Below are 9,093 nucleotides of genomic sequence, written 5' to 3' on the forward strand. Positions count from 1 at the left end.
TACGACAGAGCCATAATCACAGATAAAACAATTTACCACAACAGACCAGACATCACACTCATTGACAAACACAATAAAATCACATACATTATAGACATATCCATTTCAAACACTCGCAATGTACAAAACACATGCACTGAAAAAATTAGCAAGTACACAGAACTCGTCCAGGAAATAAGGCATCTGTGGAGGATGGACAGGGTGCTTATTGTACCTGTTGTTCTCTCCTGTACAGGTGTGATACCACACACACTACATAAAAGCCTGGGAACATTACAATTGAGTAAAAATACATACATCACACTACAGAAAGCCACTATATTGAATACATGCCACATTGTTAGGAAATTCCTGAATACAGACACACACACTGACACACTTATTTAATTTTAGTTTTGATTTGATTGCTATGCCTTGACTCTGGTCCGGCATAGTACACAGCCACCGGTGTGAACTGAGTATAACTCACAAAACCCAACATAATAATAATAATAATAGAATAAAAAATTAAGTTAAGTTTCAAACATAAATAATCAAATGATTTTATTTGTTAGGCATTAGAATTCTGGAAAGTCTTCAGCTAAAGAATGGTTTGGGATGTAGAAACCAGTGAAGTGAAATCCAAGAAATAAGAAAATTAAAACTTTGTTTAAAACTTATAAAATAATTTTTGCTATTGTAATTTAATTTAAAAAATAAGTTTTGTAATTTAGTTATTGTAATTTTATATTTTGATCATAATTCTTTAGGATGATCAACTCCATATTATAAAGTGAAGTTTATTAACACTAAAACAGATCATTTTTTAATTCTGAAATAAAAAACAATCTGTCAGAATCCATAAGAATTTGTTTTAGCATTAATGAACGTCACTTTAGATCATATAAATTACAAATGACATTAACTAATTATTGATTACTATATTAGAATTTTTTTTTTATATAAAATGCTAGGACATGATCTGTCATGTTTGAATAAATATACATTACATATAAATTTCTGAATTGCTTATTTCAGAAATGTGGTATTTTGATGATCAAGTTATTCATTTAATACTTATTTTGATGAATAATTCATAAGTTATTTGTTATCTAATGTAAAATTCATATTTTGTTTGTTGATTATTTGAATAATAGGAAGTATATATATAAATTTTAATATATATAAATATTAATCTATCTCTTGTTGGATTTTTAACAAAATTTATATTTCAAAATTTGTTGCATTTGTTTTTTGTTGAAAAAATTAAAAATTCATTTTGGTTATTTTAAAACTGTATATAATAAATATTTAGGCATATAATATGCATAATGTACACTGTATATTATATTATATTTACACATAAAAATACATTATTTATAATATAGTAAAAACACTTATGTTTCAAATATTTTCAGAATAATTGAAACAACCTTTCAGAGGTTTTGTATATGAGATATTAACATTTGTTGTTCATAATTTGTTCTGAGATATTATTAGTTACTTTTTAAATATTTGATATTTAAAGATTTATTTATTTTTTCAGTTTTCCTCAAATGCTATACTTTTTAACATTTGAGACAAATTGTTTGTGATAAATTTATTATTTGTTATTAACAACTTTGGGACAGTGTTTTAATAATACATAATAAGAAAATGAAAACTTTTTATCTCTGCAGTTTTTGAAGTTTTTTTAAAAGAAATTTTATCAATGTAATTAATTACTCATAAAATACAATGTTTTTCTCATTATGAATTTTTATGGAGTATTTTGCTGAGAAGAAAATTATTTTGAATGACAACAAATCCAGATTTCTTTATGAATAAAAATATTTCTGTAATCTTGTAAAAATAAAAGACTGATCTGTATTGATAAGATTTCACATTAAGATCACTTTTAATATTCTTCATAATGCAATGAAAATTAGCTTTTATCATTATTATTTCTTTTAGATACAAAGTTTTCATGATGAAATCAGATAAATAAAGTAAGAGTGACACACTTTTATTAAAAAATATTGTCCACGAATGTTGTTGTATGTATGAAAATTTTATATAGAATGTAATTTCTTATATTTTGAAAGTATTTAATAAATTATTAGAATGTGTATTATTTTTTTTAATTTTGGAAAAATACATATAAAATTTTTTACATCCAATCACAGAAATCCATAAAAAGTTGATTGTCTTGATCAGCCATATTCAACTTGAACAAAAAAAAATTGTGACATTCTACCATGAAAATGGTAGAATGTCACAATTACAAATTCCATTTAATGCATATTAATTTTAAATTTAAAATGTTTCTTAATACAGAGTAATACAAAGATTTAGCTGTAGCATGTGATTGAAAACTATTATGTCATTTACGTAGCTTCTGTGAATACTTTTTGTATCAATAGTATACAAAATTTGCATGACTTTTAAATGATATATTGTCTTGAAATAAATACATATTAATTTGTTATGGTGCATTTCTTAATTTCCTGATAAATAAAGCATTATTTTTTCAAATGATTAAATGATAAACTGTAAAAATAAAAAGATGTAGACTTTAAATTTATCATTTTTATACATTTCTGAACTTTGTATATTTTGAATTTTACATTTTGTGATAAAATTTTATTAATTANATAATTAGAAAAAATGCTGAAGTGAAAAGGTCTAATTTATTCTTTATTTCTATAAAGAATAAATTAGACCTTTCCACTTTGGCATTAGGCCTAGCCACAAATCGCTAAAAATGAATGATACTCTTTTGAAAAGAAGGATTACGTGTCCTTTTCATCCACCTGATGAAAAGTATCCATTCTTTATCATTAACATCACTTCATTACAAAAATCTGAATTGATTTTTGTAATGAAATCCAAACTGAAACAATCAGAATGACAGATTGTATTGCCAACATTTTTGATTGGTCAGTTACAAATTATGTCACCAATTACGTCATTATGACATCAAAGTGTATCCAGTGAAATGAGAATAATTTTTATGACATACTCTACCAAAATAAATGAAAATGTATCTAAAAAATTGAGAGTTCAGTTAGGTCGCATAAAAATATAAAGTGGGCTGCACTCCACGGGCTAGACATCCCTGTTCTAAACTGTTTCAAATGAGATAAAAACTGAAATTTGAGTAAATATGTTTATATTTTAATGTTAAAAAATCTTTATATATTTTATAATAAATCTATAAATTTTAAAACATGTTGTGTCCAAATATAATTTATGGTGCAGCATGGCCAAAATGGTGTTGCATCAATAAAATGTAATCAACTAACCAAATATATTTCAAAATGAGGTTTTGCTCAGCATTGAGATTTTACAGGCTAATAATAATTTTCAAGATAAAAGTTTTGATAATTTAAAATTCATTTTTTGATTTTTTAGTTAGTTTTAATCATTAATTATTATGAATTCATCAAATTATGCAGATGAGTTTTAGTAAATTATTATTATTAGGTTGTACGGAAAGTAAGTTCGTTTTTTTTACCACTAGACGGATTAGTCGTATTTTTCCCGCCATTTTCATTCTAAACCGTATTATCATTATATATTTTGACAGCTAGCATTTTAAGGCTTATTTGTAAAAAATTTTGTTTGATTTTGTGCAATTGTTTATTTTTTGTGTCCCATCAAATATGGAAGATCAAAAGCAGTATTTTCAGCATATTTTGCTCTTTTATTACCAAAAAGGTAAGAATGCTGTTCAAGCAAGAAAAAAATTGTGTGACGTGTATGGAGAAGATGTATTGACAGAATGACAGTGCCNTATTTTAATATACAAAATTATACAAAAAATAATTTAATATATAATATTAATTTGAATTATTTAAAATAATAACAATTATAAATATATTATTATATAAAAATGATTACATCTTAACTTTTACAAAAATTATTTAAATATTGAGTCAATGTTTGATTCATTCATTAAAAAATTATTTACAATTATTTCAGAAGACATTTTATGATTATTTTATCTGTAATTTATCGTTAAACATTTTTTAACTATATATACACATTACTTTCATTAGAATAGCAATTAACATTTAGAATTAAATTACTGTATTATCTTTACTGTAGAATCTTCCATCTTAATACACTTTTATGACAGACATAAACATGGGTGTCCACAGAAAATTTTCCAAGGGGGGACAAGCTTGTAGATAAATAATTACATAAATAAATTTTATTTATTTATTTAATTTTTCTGGGTTTTTTCACAGCTATATTATAGAATACATACAGGTATCTTTTGCTTAAAGTGGGATTTGATTAACGCACAAAATTATTTGCAGCAATCCCTTTTTATATGCAGTAGAAATTTAATTAACACAGCTTTAATGGTTGTCTTTACTTAACATAGATATGTTTTTATCAGTAAATAAGATGTTGGCAAATTTGCTATTTTCATTTACAGTAGAGCCTCGATTATCCGACCCAATTGGGGACTGGGGTTGGTCGGATAATTGAAAAGTTGGATAACCGAAAAGTATGAAAAAATCCATTATTAGTGTAGTATATTATTATATCCCATGTAATTAGTATATTAGTATATCGCTATTAACCTACNGCTTATTTGTAAAAAATTTTGTTTGATTTTGTGCAATTGTTTATTTTTTGTGTCCCATCAAATATGGAAGAACAAAAGCAGCATTTTCAGCATATTTTGCTCTTTTATTACTGAAAAGGTAAGAATGCTGTTCAAGCGAGATGAAAATTGTGTGACGTGTATGGAGAAGATGTATTGACAGAACGACAGTGCCAAAACTGGTTTACAAAATTTCATTCTGGCAATTTCAATATTGAAGATGCACCACGTTCTGGATGGCCAGTTGAAGCCAATGAAAACAAAATAAAGGTACTGATTAAAACAAACTGCCTAATAACAACACGTGAAATCACTAAGAGATTAAATTTGTCAAATTGAACTGTTTATGATTAAAATTGGTTTCGTTTCAAAGCTTATTATATGGGTTTCACATGTTCTTAAAGAGAGATACTCTCTTTGGTGGAATTTTAAGGAAATTTCTGTTTTGGAGCTTTTACCAGACAATTTAACAATTGATTTGAAAGTATAAAAATAATTAAATCGAGTAAGTAAATTGAATAATATCATCAAACAGAAAAGGCATCCAGAATTGATCAAGAAAACAGGTGAGTTTTTTACCACGATAATATCAAATTTCACACAAGTTTGGTAACTCGTCAGAAACTGTTATAACTTAGATGGGACATGCTATCACACCAACCATATTTGCCAGATCGAACACACTCAGATTATTACTTGTTCTGGTCTATACAAATTATTTTAAACTGTAAGACATTTACTTGAAATGATAATGTCAAAAATCACTTGGATCAGTTTTTTGTAAGCAACGATCAAAACTTTTATGAATGTGAAATCATGCAACTACTAGAAATGATGACAACAGGTATTTGACCAAAATGGTTGATATATAATTCAATAAAATATTTACTTATTATAAAAATACTGTTTTTTTTTCCATGGAAAAAAACAAACTTACTTTCCGAACAACCCAATATATGGGAATGATGTTAGGTTTGGTATACATAGGGTACATTATTCAACCGCTTGTTAGAAGGCTAAGGGAGCACTATATTGTGGTAAAGAATAAGCCAGTTATGACCTCAGCTTATGCCACTGAGGTAGGGGTGAAGTTAACTTAGAAGCAGCTGAGATGGCACATACCACCTTTACATTGCACCACATTATTTCTCGAGCTCCTGAAGATCTTTAAGGCAATGAGGGAATGGGAGTCCAATTACAAAGATGCAATTACAAAGATCTCAAGGCATCCTTATTGTATGCCTTGAGATCTTTATATGATATCCTGTACTGTGAGTATAGGATTTTTTCATCATTCTGAGAATGATGTCTTTTGTTCTTTTGTGGTATATATGAATTTTATTTACTTTTCTTATTGTATATATTTTCCTTATATTTTATTAGTAATTTTATATTTTTTATTTTGTTTGTATTCTTATTATATTTATATTAAGCACCTCCTCTAGTGGAACAACAGTTTAAGTGCATTCTGAATTATAAAATCTATTAATCCATTTGGTATATTATAAAATCTATTAATCCATTTGGTATATTCATGCATTTGAATGTTCATTGTGAAGAATATTCTGTTTTGTCATTTTGAACCTAATATACTGTATGCTTATGAATAAGACTGAAAACAGTTCAGTAAAGAATTATTGCAAGAAGAATATAAGTATTTGTGTGAGCTTTTTAATTATTATTAAATGTATCAAAAGATATATGAGAGTTGTTCAAAAAAGACCAAACTTGCTATAAAAACTTTACTTATGTACAAGTTTATTAGGCCTTATCACACTCTACTAGAAACATACCACTCCCAACATTTCTTCTACAATTGGAACATCTACTGGAATGCATTTTTTGGAATGGAATGCCGGTCTCGCATCACATTTTTCTTTGTCTCCTCTGTGGTTTGAAAATGATGCCTTATCAAGGATTTTTCAACCTAGAAAACAGGAAGAAGTCTGCTGAGGCCATACCCAGAAAGTAAAGTGGGTGGAGTATGACAAATGTCTTGTTTCTTATCATATAATTGTGGATAAGGAGTGTCGCATGACAAGTGCATTATTATGATGCAACATCAAAGCTTGGTTTTTCCTACAATTCTGGCCTCTTTCTGCACACATTCCTCAAATACCTTTAAACTTCTGGGTAGAACTCTTTGTTGACTGTTTGGTCATGCTCTTCAAGAACTTTCATTTTTAGTTTCTCAGAAATCTGATGGACACTGTGCTCAAGCAGGCTTAATGACTAATGCAGATAGTATGATGAAACAAGTGGCACAGTGCTGCCAAAACTTGCCACTAAATGACAACACTGGATGCATTTCACTTTAAGTGAGTTTTTATTCTATTTAAAATGTTTGGTTTTTTTTGGACAGCTCTTGTATCCATGAATTGAAACAGATAACTAGCAGTTATTATTATTTTCTAATGAAAATTACAGTATATGAGACTTGAATTTTTTATATTTTTCAATTAATGTGCCATTGGAAATTACAAATTAAATATTTTCTTACATTATTTTTATGTAAACCTATTCCGTTTATTGTTAGTTATATAAAGATATAAATCATAAAAACTATTTTATTTATTTATTTATCATTGATACATAGGAAAAGTCACATAAGGACTACAGTTCTCTGCCCCCCAAATAACAAACAAGCCTAAAACAACAAGTAACATATAAACATAAATAAACAACAAAAAAATTAAGCATTGTATAAATTTCATTTACAAATATTTTTAAACTGAAAGTAAGAAACATGTAAAAAGGAATCAAGATTAAACATATTTTGCAAAATACGATAAAAATAAGAATGATGTGAAGCTACACACCAACCAATGCTGAACATTATCAAGCTAGAACGGCTGTAATATTAATAATTTATAAGACAATTTGGCACTAGAGTTAGGCATTAGATACCGTCTCTTGATAAATTTAATAATTATAATTTTAATTAAATAATTTAGAACTACTGGAAGAAAAGAATCGGCCCTGAACAGGGACTCGAACCCACAACTCCTGCTTACCGTGCAGATGAATTGTCAATTACACTACCCAGACCTCCAGTCCAATTTCTTCTTCCAATATATATAAAGTTATTATAGTTATAATATATCGGGTTTAGTGATGATGTTTGTTTATACTGCTGTGAAATTGCTAATCTATAAAATGGCATTTAAATAAATGAAGAGTAATGTAAATTTCTTTGGGGTACTCTTAAGCAGAACCAATTTGACTGTACAAAACCATTAAAATACTTGAAGTATAAAAGCAGGTCAAAATATTTAATTCTATCTTTAAAATCAGAAAGGCCCAGTCTAGACCTGACCACATTCAAAGATTGAGTGTAGGGGAGGTAACAAATCTGTTTAAAAGCAGATATATTTTATCAAGTTCTTTGGAAATTTTGTTTAATAGGGTGGGGACCACCATGGCCCAAATTGGCAAACCATAGTCAACAACAGATTGGAAGTTTGCAAAGAAAATAGAGCAAGTAATTTTTTTGAAGAAATGGGTTTACAAAATGGGTTTACCAAATTATACACTGATGTATAACAAGAGATTTTATTTTATCTATGTGGCTTTTAAACATGAGTCTGTTATCCCAAATTATTCCAAGATCATTGACTGAAGAAATATATTTGATATCGTGTGTGTTAAATAATGTTCATTTGTGTGTGTGTTGTTATTTTATAAGATTGAAATTATTTTGGTTTTATGATAATAATAATAATAATAACTCTACTCTCCAAAACTGACTTTAGCATTCTGACAGTTAACAGAGAGTGACAGATAATTGAATCTTTCTTGTATATCATATACATTACAGATTTTTGTATTGAAATCAAATGCTTAGCAATAAATGAACAATGTCACTAGAGTAATTATTATTATTATGGAAAATTCTAGGGATACTGCCTGTTGTGACATAAAATCCTCCATTTTCAACAAATAGTAAAGTTTAGTTTTTGCACATCACAGTGTTAACTCCCCAGAATTAAACATTACTTTAGGATCATTTACAGAGGCAGATCTGATCACTCCATGTGCCAATAACTGCTAATATACACAATAAGAAAATACAATAAAATATGAGGGGAAAAAATGTTAAACAATTTTTAATAACAACAGTGAAAAAATCAAACAACAAGGTTATTATTTCATAACTAATTTAACAAATTTTCCAAATAATGATTAGTTTTCAACAAGAAATGTGTGTACAAAAACATTAGTATAGTGTAACAAAATATAACATTGCTAGAATATACCATGGTCCACCACTCCACTCCCATTTGCTTATATCCATTTGAAAAAGTAAAATTATAGTTGCTGCCTACTTCATTTACATGTTTTTGCCTGAACATTTTTTTCTGTTTCCCTTCTTGACAGTAAACTTCCTAGAAGTAACAAATTGCTTAAAGCTTATTTAGATAATGATCATAATGATTAAATAGTAATTTGGCTATTCATTTCTAACATCATATTGCCATATGATTAATAGTGTTCTCAAGGAAGATAGACAGCAATGG

General features: G+C 27.5%; 1 long non-coding RNA gene across 1 annotated transcript in view; it reads left to right on the forward strand.

The window, feature by feature from the left end:
- LOC111622709 overlaps nt 1-1,119 on the forward strand; it is a 10,769-nt gene extending 9,650 nt beyond the window's left edge. Inside the window, exon 3 of the long non-coding RNA XR_002756318.1 lies at nt 555-1,119. This is a non-coding gene — a long non-coding RNA (uncharacterized LOC111622709). The remainder of the gene's footprint in view (nt 1-554) is intronic.
- The last annotated feature ends 7,974 nt before the right edge of the window (nt 1,120-9,093 follow it).

The sequence above is a fragment of the Centruroides sculpturatus genome, unplaced genomic scaffold (genome assembly GCF_000671375.1).
Source record: "Centruroides sculpturatus isolate CEXI.00-Female unplaced genomic scaffold, Cexi_2.0 scaffold307, whole genome shotgun sequence".
Classification (NCBI taxonomy): domain Eukaryota; kingdom Metazoa; phylum Arthropoda; class Arachnida; order Scorpiones; family Buthidae; genus Centruroides; species Centruroides sculpturatus.